Source organism: Hemiscyllium ocellatum, chromosome 7, assembly GCF_020745735.1.
Source record: "Hemiscyllium ocellatum isolate sHemOce1 chromosome 7, sHemOce1.pat.X.cur, whole genome shotgun sequence".
In the NCBI taxonomy this organism is placed as follows: Eukaryota; Metazoa; Chordata; class Chondrichthyes; order Orectolobiformes; family Hemiscylliidae; genus Hemiscyllium; species Hemiscyllium ocellatum.
Window position 1 is genome coordinate 90,304,445 of NC_083407.1, and position 17,610 is coordinate 90,322,054.

Genomic DNA, 17,610 nt, shown 5'->3' on the forward strand with positions numbered 1-17,610 from the left:
ATTTATTGTGCTAAATCAGGTCCCCTTGATCTTCGATTTACCAGGGAGACAGATAAAGTGGAGCCCCATGTTAATCCACAATGAGATCAATGATTGGAAATGTTGGCAATCAACTCTAAATGTTATGTCTGTGTTTACATTGATGGTTGAATGGGCAAAGTTTGATATGCCTATCCAAAGCAATTATGTGACTGTAGTCAAATGTAATTCCTGCTGTAGCCAGAAGAGAGGAGTGGAATCTGAAAATAACACCCATTAAATGCTTCATGAATTATATAAATGAGCTTTGATCAGTGAAAGACTGTTGAAATTTGTATAATTCAAATAATCTGCAGTTGTTTTCAAAGGAAATCTAGCTTAAGTGCAATGGCATGGTATTTTTTCCATTGTACAGAATTATTTTTCCATGTGAAGGCTGAGCCTTTTATGGTTCATTTCCAAATCTGTATTCAATCTGTCAATTTTGTCCTGCCCAGCTGATGTGATTGGCCGTGTGCAGGCTTTCCACACACTCCATGGCTGGAGGCAGTCCCCAGATCTTGCTGGCTGAACTGACTGAACTATCAGTCTGCAATGTTAGAGCCAGGTCCAGTGATTCAGATGAAATTTGAGTCTGCATCCATTTTTTTTTTAAAGCATACTTTTTTCCATCTTTTCTGCTGAAACACTTGACTCCTGGCTGTTCAATAGACATTGGACTCCTTCAGATACCTTACACAAGTAACTGTCCTTTATGTGTAGATTTAGATAGCAAGAGTCTGAGAGTATATTTTGTGTTTATTTGGATTATTGCCATGTGTCATTACCATGAAAACTAAATATCACCAAGTAGTTTTTACCTCCTGAACAGCTTGGTTAGTTCCTGTTTTATCCATCCCTGTCCAAATACACGGTATGTTGAGAGCCAGTAATTTAAAGCCATGTTGCCTTTGCAATTGGTGTTATATGCAAAAAAAATTATCAAACTGAACAATGAAATGTATCTAATGTGGAACCCTTCCAATTTAACTGCTTTTATAATGTGATAATCAGGTTCTATAGTGTATTCAGATTACATTTTGAACCAGAACCTTGATTCATCTCTACCTATAAACGATCCTGATTTTTTTTCCCCCAAATTCCCACTGCAACCAAATTATATTGCTGTGGGACTAAGTGCTTCAGAGACCGTTGCTACTTGGAAGAAATCATAATGATACTTCTGATCATTTTTCTCACCTACATCTGCCAATCCTTTGCTGTCCACCTCCTGGATCTACAGGCTCATGTGCTTTGCTGCTGGTTTGGTTATCATTTGTAATACTCTCACTGAATCTTCTGCAAGGAAGGTCTACTTGACTGACCATTTGATGAAGCACTTTGACCTGAAACATCAATTTTCCTGTTCCTTGGATGCTGCCTGATCTGTGCTTTTCCAGCACCATTCGAATCTTGACTCTAATCTCCAGCATGTGCAGTCCTCACTTTTGCCTGACTACTTGAATGATTGTACTGAGGTAGAGAAAATCTCCATCTCCTCTTCAAACAATAATGAGCAAACTAAAACTTCAATCCTTAAGTCTGAGTTAGAGCTATTTCCCCTTTTCGGTGCAAGCTGTCTCCTTTGTTTTCTCTTTCTGGGAATTTATTTTCTCCTTCCCCCTTTCTGTTCTCATTCCTTTCTATCTTCTCCATTGCTGGAATTCCAGATAATCTACTCTTAGCTGTTGGAACTTTAATCAGCATCACCAACTTCAGGATTCACCTTTAGACATTTCACTGTCCCATTTTTTCAGGTGAAACAAGAACTCTAAAATGCCTAGCCACGTTTTAAATCCTCTAAGGACAAGGTTTTTAGTTTTTCATAATACTTATTCCTGCTCTACAAAATCAGTAACATCAGCACTTTTAATTTTAGCGACTCCAAAAGAAAAAGCTTCTGAAGGAACAACGCAGTTCCCCTACTCTAGTACTTTCATTCGTCTCTTTGAACTGTACCAATGAGTCTGAGTGTTAGGACTAAATGAGGTGTTGTATTGGCTCCCTTTTTAACATCCTCTCCATTGGTCAGAATAAATTCTTTTTATTTCTTTTCAGCATGCAGCTATCACACTTCAAGCATCATTAGCTAAAAAATGAAGGAGCCAATTACCAAGGGTTTTTTGAATAAAAGATAGATCAATTTTATTATCTACTAACACCAAGAAAATAACAAACATGCGTCATCATATGTAGGTGTTAAGTTTAACAAGGAGAGTGCCTGGTGCTGATCGAGGAAGATATAGATTACACAGTTAGACAGTGCTTGAAGGTATTGGATTTGCAACTTGAGGTCACAGCTGATTAGTTGTTAAGTCTAAGGTAATGGTTGTTTTTCCAAGTTGCTGTTTGAATGGTGGTGACTTGCAAGATGACGAGAAAAACAGGCAAGGAGAATGGAAATGGACTACCTAATATTGCATTGTTGCTAGTATTATGGACCAGACCAAACACACTTCAAATATATCAAGGAGACAGCTTAGACCCTAACTTTTTCTTATTTAAAGGCAAGTGTAAGGTTCTGTGTTCCAGATATAATTCAGTTGTTTACACTGCTTGGCTTTAAGCAAAGCATACTTTAATCTTACCATGATATGGAGGTGCCTGTGTTGGACTGGGGTGTACAAAGTTAAAAATCTTACAACACCGGGTTATAGTCCAACAGGTTTTTTTGGAAGCACTAGCTTTCGGATGACGCTTCTTCATCAGGTTGCTGTGGAACAGGATCATAAGACACAGAATTAATAGCAAAAGATTACAGTGTCATGAAATTGAAATGATATATTGAACAAACCTAGATTGCAGTCCATAAAATGGAAAAAAAATGTTTTGCCAATTGCAAAGGCCATTCGGGATCTGTGCAGAGAACAGGTAATTTGAAATTTGAACCAATCTTCAGGTTGAAATCGCTTAGACATGCAGCTCAGAAACTATATTGTCATTGATCTCTGTGCCAGTATATTATATGATAATTCACCTTGCGAGTTACATGAATAAAAGAATGGCTTCTTGTGGTAGAGGAATTGTATTTCGATAACACCAATAAAGATGCACAGAATATTGTTCCATTTTAGTTTATGGACCCAATGCCTAGTACCCTCTTTAACCCTTCAAAATGGGTGGTTTCTTTCTGTAACTGTCTTATTTATTGAAATAAATGGTCAGTTAAAGCCCTAAAAACTAGTTTCTGTTTCAGTGCTTTTACTTTTTAAACACACCATTAATTATTTGCATTAGTAAATAATGCAAGAAGTGAATCACAGGTTTCTGACCTACTTAAAGGCACTCGAAGTGCAGCATTGAATATGCAACTGAATATCATAAGACATCAGTTCCCATTGAATTGACACACTTCTCTGCAGCAAGAGGTGACCATGAACTGAACTCAGTTAAGTAAGGAGGGGTTTTTTTTTGAAAAAGTACAACCCAAACAAAATATCATCCATTCAAGGAATGTTAACAATAGCCCAGCAGTCAATTTATGCAACATCTTAGAACTACCTAAATGTTTTTATCAAATTTGCTCTATTTATATAGACTCATTTAAGAGTATTGTTTCCTGGAGGCAAACTAATTTGGTCCCTGATTGAGCCCACCAGCCACCATACATTTTGTCCAATCTTCTCTGTCCATGAGTCAAATTAAGTCATGTCTTTCACACCACTTGTGCCTCTATGTCAACGCAATGCTAAATGGTACTCCCATACCTCTGTGTGAGCTCAGTTGCAAGTCATGCACCCTTTTCCAGCCCAGCTTCTCAGACCCTTCAAGCCACTCTTTATTCAAGGCCACATCTTAGCAATTTTACATTTGGAAAAAAATTGACCTTGAAATAGTCTCATGTTACTCCATAGCAAAAAATTAATCCATTTATAAAATCCATTCAAAAGTTCTGACACACCTGAAGTGGTTAAGCTCTTATAAAAATGAACTTCCTGTCAGAAATCACATCAAAGGTTTCTCATATCTCTTTAAGCTGTCAATCAAACTATAAAATCTGGGCCAGTAGCTGAGAACTTGAATATTTGAATGTTTGAAATTGTCTTTTTTTGAAACTCAGTTAAGTGTTCATAATGACTTAATGATAATCTGGAGGTGGGGGGAAGGGGTGCATGTCAACATAAAGCTCAATTGAAACTGTTGAACAGGTGCCACTTTTGGTTTCTAACCTATGACTGTAAATCAAATCATTCCAGAAGAGGTTCTAATTTACACCTTAATTAACAGCTGCAGCTAGTTTTAAAGGTTTGAGGGGCTGATAATTGTCATGATCTTTAGGTCCTTTTCAATCATACAGGGGTCATCAGGCATTTGGAACTCCTGATAAAGGGCTTATGCCCGAAACGTCGATTCTCCTGCTCCTCTGATGCTGCCTGACCTGCTGTGCTTTTCCAGCACCCCACACAACTGACTCTGAACTCCAGCATCTGCAGTCCTCATTTTCTCCTCATCAGACATTTGAGTGTTTATATCTACTGTGCACTGTGGGCTAAGGCAGTTGTAACTGCTATAATGTGATTTGTTTAAAATCACTGAATCCAATGGCCCCGCTGAGCATGGGTTTACCTCCTATGTGAATTGCATCCTTTCCCTTGCTAGCAAAAATGGGATCTTTGGGTGGAGAGAGGGCTCATACCCTGGGTCCTACAGGCTGTTTTCAAGACTTGCAAAGACCTGGCCTTCACACTTGAAGCAAAAATGCAGAATGAACTTTTAAAATAAGAAAAAAAATATCTTGAGGAAATTGTGCCTTTGCAGTTAAGCTTAAGATACATAATTACTCATTTCGAAGATGGCTAATGAGCGCAATAACTTCAGACAGCTTACTTTAAGGGTTGCAAAGCGCATCAATCCTAATGTGGCTTCTATCATTCTTGTTGCATGATGATAAAAGTTTAACTGAGACACTCCCTGAGAATCCGTGTCGTTGCCCTTCAGTTTGACATCGCTGTTGTCAATTTTAGGGAAATGTGACTCATTGGTAATTGCATTAACTCTTTTATGAGTCATTGGCCCAGATATTCTGATGACCAGAAAGCTGTTTGAACAGTGTATACTTGGGTTGCACATTAGCACTTTGTCAAATCTTCATAAGAATTGTCCAGGTGGTTGAATTTTCTCGTTGGCAATTCCCTGCATATGGATTGCTCACAGGCCATTAAAATCAATGAATTTGGGCATTTCTGAATGAGTTGTTTCAGGAAAAATGAGAGGATTTATAAAAATGCTCTGACACTCTTCAGCAGCTGTTAAACTGACTTGGCACTGAGACCCCTAACCGCACTTTATCAAACCTCTTATTCTCTGAGACACCTGAAAAGCAGCCTCTGACCTAATTTCCATTCACTGAACCTGACATCTGCCTCCACCCAACTGAAGTTGACCAGCATTCCTCCTTCACCTGATGTTCTGAGTTCAGCATTGTCTCCCTTTAACATTTTAGCTGGAACTGAAATTCTGCATGGACGGTTTATCATGCTTCCTTTCTTGCCTGGAGGTTACAATGTGAATCTGTCACTGAGCAGTTCACTGGGTTAATTGCAGACCAGATACAGCGGAGTAGTTTGCATACAGAAAATCACTGAAGTAAAAGAAACAGCAGGTCATTGACTTAAGAAATCTATGAACAGTTATTTGAGTTTACCCATGAACAACCATTGAAATAATTCTACTGAGACAAATGGGATTACGTAGTGTTCCATTTGAGGAACAACCAGTGCTTTCTGTGGCTTGGTGCTTGAATCTTGAAGGAAATTCCGCACTGTTGCACTTCTTTTGAGCAGACCATTACACCATTGCTGTATTGCTGAGTAATTACTTGGGCATGTTTCATCTCTCAACTTACATCAACCTTGTTTAATCACCAGCAAAGGTCCAATAGCAAGAAAGCTGACTTGTAAGTGGCTCATACAAAAGTAAAATGCTGCAGATGTTATAAATCTGAAATACAAACAGAAAATGCTAGAAATACACAGCATGTCAGGCAGCATCTACGGAGATAAGGAGTTAATGTTTCCAGTTGATGGCCCTTCTTTGCAATTGATTTGTACGTAACTGAGGAATTAGCACTGATCCTTTTGGCAGTCGACTAGTTGCAAATTGCCAACCTTAAAATGATCCAGTGCTGCAGATTGTTTGCTATAAGTTAGCCAATTTTCTCTCCATGCTAATATACTACTGTCAACACCATGACTTATCTTGCATGGTAAACTTTGAAGGCATCTTATCAAATGCCTTTTGGGAAAACAAATAATCTACTGGTTCCTCTATATCTCTGCTTATTCTGTCTTCAAATAACTTTGTCAAGTATAACTTTTCTTTCATGAAGCCATTGTACTTCTGCATATTTGAGATTTTTCTAAGTTTGTCATTTCCTCAATACCGAACTCCAGCAATTTGCCAATGACAGATGTTAGGCTAACTGGCCTTTAGATTTTTGCTTTTGATCATCTTACTTGAATAGGGTATTACATTTTCAGACTTCCAACACAATAGGATGTCTCTATCTCTAAGATCCTTGAATACAGACAAACAGGACTTGTCAGTCATCAGCCTGGCTAATTTGTTACTTCTCTTGTTGCCATCCTATGCAGTGTGGAACATGAAGGTGACTGTTTTTATTTGTAGAAACTTAAAAGCTATGTGGAGTTTTAGATTGCATGGTGATATACCAAACAGGAAGTTCCTAAGGGGTGTGAAATTGACATGACAAGAACGATGTTAATGTGGCAGCTTTGACTAGCCCAAAAAGGTATTTTGGCAGATTTTTGCCCAGGGGCTTGAGATGTTTCGAAACAATGTTGAATTCTTGGAAGTGAAATTATCAGCTTGGTATCTGATCATACAGTAGTAACTTGCTGTGCACCAAGATTGGGGTTATATAAGCTGTTGCATTTATAACTATATGCCTACATCATTTACCTCTAATAAAGTTCGAAGAATGAAATATTAACATTCTTTTATTATCTTTTGTTAAGAATGATATCGAGTGTGTAATTCATAGATACTTTAATACAATTTTATTTTGGAGTTGGATTTTTGCATTTTAAATAAAGGGCATATGGGGTTTTCTGTGTATTGGAAGGCATTTCATGATTAACTTTGTAAGTATTTCTGTAGCCATGGTGATTTCTTTGAAAACAGCTGGAGAGAGAGAGAACCTCAGAGCTAATCTGTTTTTGTTAATATTGGAAGAGTTCATGAATGATCAAAGTACATAGTGTAAAGGTTTGTGTTGGAAGATTCTAGATTTTACTTTTAAACTTAGAAGTAAATAAATACCCAAAGTGTGGATATAAATCTCCATCTTGGTTTGAGTTTGGAGCAGTTCTGTAGCATTCTGAGCTGAAGGGGGTTTGGTTTAGCTCAGTTGGCTAGATAGCTGGTTTGCAATGCAGAGTGATGCTAAGAACTTGGATTCAATTCCTGCACTGGCTGAAGTTATCATGGAAGATGTTCCTCTCAATCTCTCCCCTTGCCTCACACCAAAGTGTGGGGACTCTTGCTTAGATGGTCATCATTTATGGCTCTTGAATGAGAGATCAACCCTATTGTCTGCTAAGACTATGGCAACTTCGCCTTTCACTTAACTAAAGAGAGATTTGGAACACAGTTGCTCCTGAGAGGGGGAAAAGACGGTTTAGATTTGTAAAATAGTTGGAATCATAAAACAAGTTACTGAGATAATAACATCCAATCCTTCATAATCAGTGTATATAGGATATAGGTGCTAATTATACCTTCACAATTCATTTACAAAGGGCTCTCATCAGGATCTGAAAGTTTCTTTCACTGCTAATTGGTTATTCAACCAACAAAACTAGAACGCTCCCCAAGGAGTCTCAATAAATATTTGCAATATTGTAATTATACCCTTTGAACATAATGCATTTTATCAACACATTTAAATTCCACTTTGTTAACTTTGTTTTCGCAAATATGTGGAAAGAAGTTGTCAGTAATGAATGAGAAAGCCCAGGTATTAGTTATGACTTTGCTGTTATTTCATTCCAGTGCATTCATGAGACAAGCCTATTCATCCGACATCACCTCAAGGTCAAAAGCAAAATACTACAAGTGCTCAAAATCTAAAACAAAAGCGGAAAGTTCTGGAAGTATTGAATGTCAGGCTGTGGAAAGGGAGAATCAGAGTTGACCTTTCAGGTCATTGGCCTTTGGGTGATGATATTGGTGATATATTAAAAATGAGAAAAGAAATCATTGGCAAAACTCAGTTGAATGTCATAGAGTCATAAAGATGTACAGCACGGAAACAGACCCTTCAGTCCAACTCGTCCATGCCAACCAGATATCCTCCTCTAATCTAGTCCTATTTGCCAGCACTTGGCCCATATCCCTCTGAACCCTTCGTATTCATGTACCTATTCAGATGCCTTTTAAATGTTGTAATTGCACAAGCCTCCACCACTTCCTCTGGCAGCTCATTCCATACACGTACCACTCTCTGCATGAAAAAGTTACCCCTTAGGTCCCTTTTAAATTTTTACCATCTCACCCTAAAACTATGCCCTCTAGTTCTGGGCTTGCCCATCCATGGAAAAGACCTTGTCTATTTATCCTATGCATACTCATGATTTTATAAACCTTTATAAGGTCACCTGTCAAACAAAATGAGGTTGTCCTTTTGCTGGTAACAGATGTGTTAAAGGAGGACGGTGAGATTCACTATAAGCTGCAGAAAATTCTAAGCAGATGCAGAGTAGTTATTTGGCCCATCAAGTCTGTACTGATGCTTTTGAAGGGCAATCCAATCAATCCCACTCCCCTGCTCTTCTTTGATGTCTCTGCAACTTGTAGGTGTCTGGGTATTCGTTCAATTTTCTTTCAAACGCTCCAGCTGAGTCTATTTTTACAACATTATCAGGCATTCCAAATCCTAAGCAGTGCTTGCATTTAAAAAGAAGTTTCTTGTGTCAACTGGCAGAGAGAGATACACATAGGGGAAACAATGAAAGCGTGCAATAAACAGAGTGAAAATTGCAAAGAGAGGTGCAAGGGCACCAGTTGCCACTATGCGAGAAAAGCAAGCAGGTTCTGTGTTACAGATTAACTTCAGTTAATGTACTGCTGAGGTTTTGTCATAAAAATGTAAGTTTGTTTTTGTTCTGTGTGAGGGGATTTAAGTAATGAGTTATGGTTGCGTCAGGTATGGATCTGGGAAATGACAGCACATTCAAGGATCTTGAGAGAAAAGCTGCAGATGGCATGATGGTAGTGAGGACAGAGAAGTGGAGGGTGAATGTTTCTGGGTAAGAGACTGACGACGGTAGATTTATGACCCAATATTGTGCTACTTAAATGTTGACTTGAAATCTGATGTGGCTTGGCCCATATGATGTAAATTTCTCTAATTTGGAACAAATGTTGACAGTTTGTGTCATCAGTTCATGAGTCATTCAGCTTTTGGTCTTTTTTATCATAATCATTGTGGTCAAAGATGTTTTAGGAAGGGGGGAAAAATGAATGCACTAAGTACAGAACTGTCAGCAGCAGACAAATTTTAAGCGTTGAGTTTGCATTTCATACTAAAAGTATGACAGATCAAAACACTGAGTGGGAGTTTGAAAAGACGACCAGGGAGGTGACCAAAAATGTGTGGTTGCAGGGATACGTTCTGAGAAAGATTTTGAAAATGAAGGGACAATGGTAATGCAGAATTTTGTTCAGAAATCCAATTCAGAATTAAAAGGTGTGCTGAAAGAATGGTCTGCTGGAAGAAATCGAAAAATGGGAAGGAATGCAGGAATTGTAGTGGATGGTACTCCATTGTTGATCTTGTACTGATACAAGATTTGAGGGACAGTGAGGTGAGAAAGCACAAGGCTCAATGACAAAGGAATGGGAGATCATAATATTGAGGGTGACAGTGGAGATAGTAAAAGCTTAAGATTTGGGTAATGGAATTCTGGACGAGTTGATGCTTGTGCCCTAATGAAATAATGGAGACTTAAAAGAGCCTAATCCTCGAGATGTCAAAGATGTTTGAAGGTTTTGAGATGCAGCTTAATGGAGATAGATGTAAATATATTTGGCAAACAATCTGTATGTGAAATTTGAAGCTGAGCTGTGTCAAGTAAGGCACTAATTAAAAAAAAACAGGGAATGGGACGGGAACCTTGGTACCAGGTTTCGGGGAATATTGTTTTGCTTGTAGCAAGTGATCAAAACATTTAGTTCATTGACAGGCAGTGAACAAGAGGTTGGGCAACAAAAGCAAAGGGCCAATCTGCCTCCCACAAGATTTAACCAATCATTGTCAGACCTCTCAGCAAGAAGTTGTGTGGGCTGTTTCTGGCTTCACTTATTCAGCAAAGTGTATGAATTGAACACATGCTGACCAACCGTGATGTTTAGCTCCTGATCCATTCTACTATGCAAGGACAGTGAGTCAATTGTTTTAATTCTAATTGAAAAGTCAAAATTTGAGGTAACAAATTTGTCACAATCAGCTGTTTTAGCCAAATTTCTCATGCCACAATTGTGAATTAGTAGAATTTTTCAAGCTGTCTTTGTACAGCAATTGCCTGGTTATAAAGATGAATCTGATATAATTCATTCAATTTAGACTGGAATTCACGAATGTGATTTTGTCACAGTTAATATTATGTTAGTAATTTTTGCTTTGTGATTACCCATAGGCCGCCGAGAGGATGAGCAAAAAAAAAACCATAGTGCAGGGAATCGTTTAAGGGAGGGAAGTAAATGCACATGTCGGGGACAGTTTGGTCAGGGGACGGAGACAGTGATTTGCAGTTGTGATGAAAGTTCAGCTGTGTTGCCTTCCTGGAGCTAGGGTTAGAGAATATCTGCTAGGGGCAGGCAAAGAACTTGTAGTGCAATGGTTAGGAGATCCAGCTGTCATTGGTATCCCCACATGTGTACTAATGATACACAAAGGACTAGGAAAGAGACTCTGGTTGCAAATTATGAGGAGCTGATGGTTAAATTAAGAAAACAGATCGTTAGAAGTAATAATTTATTTATTGCTACCTGTCCCTGAGCAAGTTGGCACAGGGTAAAAAGAGATCAGAATTGTATGTGTTTATCAAACAATAGTGTGAAAGAAATGGATTCTGTTTCATGGGGCATTTACACCAACAGGAAAAAGTGGAAGCTGCACTGTTAGGACAGTCTTCATTTCAATTGGCAGGGAGGGCAATGAACTACAATACTGGGGCGTAAAGTTTTGTGTGAGGGGAGATGAGGTAAGTTAAAGAGATGGGATAAGGCAGCAGAGAAAGCTAACACTGTAGCTAATGGTAACCAAAATGGGGTAGGAACAGACAAATGAGAGGGTATGCAGGTAAAAAGGAAAGGGTACTTGAGACATTCACTAGGAAAAAGGTTTTAGAAAAACTTTAAAATTAAAGTCAGTTTCACTGGACATAGTGGATTACATCAGAAATTTAAAACAGTGGTGGTGAAGGTGGTATGTGCATTGGTCATGATCTTGTTTCTGTGGTTTGGAAAATCACTATTGCAGCACCTCTTTTTGGGAAAGGAGAAATACATGAAGCTGGAAACTACAGTTATCTTTTCACCTGTAAGAGAATGCTACTGGAAATTTTATTCTTTAAATAATAAGACATTTAGCAGATGATGGGATCAGGCAGAGTCAACATAGTTTTGTGAAAGGGAGATCATCTTTGACTGATTTATTACAGTTATTATGAGAAAGTAATATGCACAGTGGATTAAGGGGAGCCTGAAGGGATTCTATAGGGTGCCACACAGGTTACTATACAAAACTGCATTATAGGGCCTGTTGTTGGGGCCTCAATTATTTACAATTATATCAGTAAACTGGATGAAAGAGCAGATAATATGGTGGCTAAATTTGCTGATGACACAAAGATAACATGTTGTGAATAGGGATGAAGAGTCAACAAAGATAAAAATGTAAATTAAGTGAATACTTGAAAACTTAGCAAAATGCGATGTGGGAAACGTGAAATTGTCCATTTTGGCAGGAGGAATAGAACAGTGTTAATTGAATAGATGAGGAGAGCAAAGCTCTACTGTACAGAAGGATCTGGATATTCTGGTACATGAATTACAACCATTGGTGCACAAATACAGCAAGTGATTAGGAGGACAAATGGAATGTTGGTATTTTTTGCTTGGGAAATAGAGTATTTAAAAGGAAAGGGAGTGTTAATTGTTGATGCTGTATGAGTCTCCTTGAGACTGAATCTGAAGACTTCTATGCAGTCCTGGTCGCCTCAAGATTATTATTGTATTAGGAACAGTTCAGAGAATATTGCCTGGAGTGTTTTCAAGGATGAAGGGTTATCTTATGAGGAAAATTTCACATTTGAATTATATCCACTGATATTTAGAAAAGGAGGAAGAAATATTTTTGAGGCATACAAGATCTTGAGGGGGTTTGATCTTATGGGTGAGTCTAAAGCTAGGAGTCACTGTTTTAAAATTGGAGGTTTCCCATTTAAAACTGACGTGCAAAGAAATCTTTTTCTGAGGATCATTGATCTGTGCAATTCTCTTCACCCGAGAAAGGTCTTTGAATATATTCAAGGCTAACTTCGATGGATTTTTGATTGTTGGACTTGAGAACTGTGGGAGACAGACAAAGTGGAGTTACCTCCCTAATCAGAGAATTTATCAATTGATTGAGCAGGCTTGAAGAGCCAAAATGGCAACTGCTTAAATATTTTATGTGCCAAAAAAGTGCATTTGGCTTAGCTGAGCTTTTTTTTTAAAAACTAAGTTGTCACATGTTATTTTAAGGCGCTACCCTAATAAGATAATGGGAAAAGTCAAAGTTGCTCTTGAGAGAGATGTAACTTTTCTCAATGTGCATAAATAATTGAAGGCTTTTTGTGGAGAATAAAGCAAATCAGGGGACACCATTTGTTCTTTCACAGACAGTATCAAGATAGTAAATCAGTGCCGAAAGACCCTGAATGCTGTGCTCAACTATTCTGGCACTGTTACAGTACAAAAATCCACATTGTGTGGTAGTTTCAAACTGCATATGCTCTGAACACTGTTTCCAAGAACTGAGGGATAGAACTAAATGCTTTTCTCAATTCAAATTGAAATTCTTTCCTTCATTGGAATCACCAATGGGGAGAGGTATGGGCATAGAATTTCTGATGGCCAGGTATTCGTTTCCAATGCAAAGATGGGGATTGCACATGAGAACCTGGGAATGCCTGATGTGTCAGAGGGGATTGAAGAGCCTGTTGGGCAATTTCCCAGTGCCTAGAAACCTCTGATAGTACCCACTTACATCAAAGGAGTTTAAAACCCTTATCTAACTCCTGCATGATTATTAAACTGGCTGCCCAATTTAGCAAATATACCTCCAATTACATCTCCACCTTTCAGAACTGACACTCCATTTACCCCCCCCCCCCCGCCCCCCTTGTTGTGACTGACCATACTTCCTCCTTCCCAAAGTTCCCCAACACGCCTTTTCCTACACATCTGCTGAATCTGACAAGTTCCTACTCCTGGGAACCTAGAGTGTAGATGCATAGACAGTAGAGATACTTAGTTCAGTTTTATAGCTCATTCTCCTACATATGTTTAAAAGAAAATATTCTGGATCCTCTTCGTAATTTGAAACCTCTGAAGATTCATGACCTACTTTTCTGGGTAGAAGTGCTTCATTGACCTCTGCCATATTTAATGCTTAATCAAAACCATCCATTTGTGTCATTTCTCAATAATGTGCCAGATGTGTAGCCAAGTAGCTGCTCCCCTGTCCACAATTCCTTCACAACAAGTAGAGAAATAATTTACTGCTTCAACACTAGCTGAAGATATGAATATTTTTGTCTGAGACTTTGTATTATAATACTTCTCATAAAAGTGTACAAGTTTAAAAAAAAAATCAATTGAGAATAAGGGACAGTAAGGCCTTTGTCAGCCTGAATTTGCTGAGCTTGTGTTCCTTGGTTTCCTGGCATGACATTGTAAAGATTTATGGCTTTGATGCAAGGGATATGCTTCACTGGTTGCAATTAAAATCCTCGTCAGGGAGGATGTATTGCCAACTCCCAACATGCCCTTAAACAGATGAGAATGCAGCAGCATCCTTTTGAATTATCATAACTGTCTAACTATTGATTCCTTTCACCACCCACCAGGCTTGGAGTTTTGAGGTTGCTGAACTGTTAACTCTCCTGCAAGACAGTTTTCACTGGCAGTAGTTTCTGATCCGACGGCGTCAATTGAGTTTATTTTTGTGTGAAGGGCCTTAATCAGGCTACATTAGAATCATGCAGTCATTTAAGAATAGAAATTATGCAATTCAGTGCATCAGCAAGTTAAGACTATTTTGAAGTGACTTTTTGAATTCGAAAGATCGGTTAGAACATTAGTTCGAGAAACAGTTCCATGTATGATGATGAAAAGTAATTTTGGGTTGTAAATGACTGAAATTATTTGTTTTTCAGAGTTCGATTGATTTCTCAAATTAGAAAACGTGAAAGATCTCCTTCAGAGGTATGCTCTTCACTTCTGCATCATGAGAATAAAGTAATTGCTATTTCATTCACTGCCATTTAAACCTAAAGTGTTATTTATTTATTCATTTTGTATTTAACGGTGAATATGTCTGATTACATTTTCAAATCTGGCAGTCTATAGTTTTGAGAAGCAAACCTGATTGACATTATTTGGCAATTTCACACATTTGCTGTCACTGCAAAACTAAATGGGATATTGTCTAGTTAACTAAATACTGTGACTAGATTGTAAAGTGCTATTTCCCCCCCTGCAAACATTTTAAACATCATCTAAAGCTGTAATGTTACCGCCACAATTCAGTGGAGAAATTAGTTTGCGATAGGACTTTTTTCAGTTTGTTAAATGCAATAGTTTGTCTGTGAGATATGAGACCATTAACTAACTGTATTAAATTGCTTGCGTCAGAAAGGTCTTGTTTTGCAGAAATGCACAATATTTTACATAACATGAATTTCCATGCATCAGTTAAGCCTCTTGAAAGTTATTTTCTGTAATTTCTTTAAATAAATTCTGATCTTGGTTTGCGCCAAATTTTGATGGTTGTGTATTTTTTTCCATTTCATCCCCTAATATTTTTGGTATGGCTTATGATATCCTTTCCTTCACCCATTCAAAGCATTCGTTTACTTTTCAAATGCAATAGTGCCTCTGATCTGCAGCATTGCATGTTTATGTGAGAGCAGAATTATGTTATGACGTAATCAAACACTGACAGCACTTAGTGGCATTTAGAAAATTACAATATTTGTGAAGAAAAGGAATTCTTGAAACTCTACCATTTGATCAAGGGGCAAAAAAAGTAGCGAGAAGAAATGGAATTTTTCATTATAGATTTAACTGCATTTAATAAATTGTAGACTTAAATCTTTATTACTCTAAATGACACCCTGAAAGAACTGTGAATGCTGGAAATCATAATCCTAAACAAAACCAGAAATTGCTGGATAAACTCAGCAAGTCTGGCAGCATCTGTGGAAGGACCTCAGAGTTAATGTTTTGTGTCCAGTGACCCTTCTTCAGAGCAGTCCTGTAGAACTGGTTCGAAGAACAAAGGGAAAAGTCTGTGACAGGGTGAATACGAAAGGATATTGAAGTGCAGTGCCTAAAGACAGTGATTGCCATCAAACCCACTGACAAGAGCTGCATTATTGATAACTGATGCACAGACCTCTACCCAGCAGAGGCAAAATGCTAACTCTTCACTTCCTCTTATCCTTTCCTAAGCCATGACCCATTACTGAACATCAAATTATTGCATTCAGTAGAGGCACACTACTCATATTCTTGAGAACTTTCCTCCACTGCATCCAATATCATAATTCCCAATTCCTGTATGGCTTCTAACCCCTTCCCAAGATCTATGATCAAATCTGCCTTGGTTAACGGATTGCTTTAGCTTGTTTCTGTCCTGCTGAACTTTTCTTCTTCTCTTGACTCCATTTATTTCTCCACTTGTACAAAATCTTCCTCTCTACATTCACATCTCTTCTGATGCATTGTGTCACTTCAACAGTTTTCCAGTCTCTTGATAGTAACCTGCATTATTGATATCTAAGCTTCCCCACAAGGATGGCCTTTGCTTCTTCCTTGAGCATAGGCCCAATCAATCCTCATCCACTACCATCCTCCTTCATTTGACTGTGCTTGTCCCTACTCTGAGCAACAATTCCTTCAATTCCACTTCTTCCAAATAAAATACCTGCAGGGGTACCAGTAGTATATGTTTTTTGGGATATGTCAAACATTTATTATTTCACTCTTATTCTGGTACCCTCCCTCAGCTTCCATTCTGGCACATTAGAAGGTAGCACTGGCAAAGTTACTATCTGAATTATGAACAATGTATTTTGGTGACTTCGATAATAGTCTCTTCCCTTGCTCAGTTTTTGTCTCCATTTCTGGAAAGAGGCTATCTAATAATGTCCAGTAAAACCCTTAGAGTCCTACAGCTATCTTGACTTTACTTCCTTACACCCTGTGTTGTGAAAGGACCCCATTCCCAGTTTGTTCATTCTTGGATCAGTTCTAATGATGCATGGTTCTAGACTAGTGCATTGGTGCTACCTTCCTTCCCTCCCCTTCCCTCCCCTCTGTGATGGGCAGGGTCAAGAATGCATATAAACCTTGGCTGAGAGCCCAGAAATTCGTTGTTCTCTAAGCACCTGAGCCCCTGCTTGACTTGCAGCTCTGAGCTCTCTGACATCTATCAGTTTCAGTGTTATTTACAGAAGGTTTACTGCTTTTGAAATTTGTTATCGAAACCTCAACATCTTTGAATGACTGACACTTCTGGACTGTAGTTAAAGGTTTCTTTTGAACATAATGGCAAGTTATCAAAGAATGATTCTTTCTATGTTTTATTGTGCGCACACAAATAGCACTATATAGAATTTTCTTCGATACACCATATAGATAAATGGTCATGGAAGTGCCATAGTGAAGTATGAGGGGGCCATGAGTAAGTAAGGAAGTGGTGAGGCATAGTTGGTGTTTGAAGAGTCACTGCCTGGCACGGGGAGTGGGTGGGGTGATGGTGGTGGCCGCACAAGGAAGAGCATTTGAATTTACTTTTCAGGAACCCCCCCCAACCTCTGTGATGCAGGCCAAGGGGGACAGCACCTCTGAGGTGCCATGACCAATGACTGTTTGTTTAAATCAGGCCTGATTCCACACCACTTGAGGGAGGGTGGACCACTTCAATTGCTGCAATGGAGCTGGCCTTGTCTAATATCATGGCTTATGACTTCATAGACTTTGCTGAAATTGGAAAACCCAGGAATGGGGTCAGGAACCCTGGAAATTAGACTCATCCACCAGCATTTTTAGATCACTTGCAAGTCATCCTTAGTCAGCACATGCAGACCTTCATTTTAGGAGGTTAATTTACCAAAAGAAAGCATAGAAAACTGTGTGCTCTGGCACCTATTTTTAAAACAAAAAAGACAAAGATCCATTTTTAACCTCAAAAATTCCAGAAATAAATCCTTTAGTTCTATGAAGGTAACTTATTTTCATAGAAGAAAATGTATTAAGTACAGCAAAACTAAAAGTGAAATGTGCATCTCTTTTACAACT

At 38.4% G+C, this 17,610-nt stretch overlaps 1 protein-coding gene across 1 annotated transcript in view; it reads left to right on the forward strand.

Moving 5' to 3' along the window:
* LOC132817643 (microtubule-associated protein 2-like) overlaps positions 1-17,610 on the forward strand; it is a 254,774-nt gene that overhangs the window by 92,189 nt on the left and 144,975 nt on the right. The window contains exon 2 of the mRNA XM_060828143.1: positions 14,463-14,511. The gene's annotated coding sequence lies outside the window, so the exon portion shown is untranslated. The remainder of the gene's footprint in view (positions 1-14,462; positions 14,512-17,610) is intronic.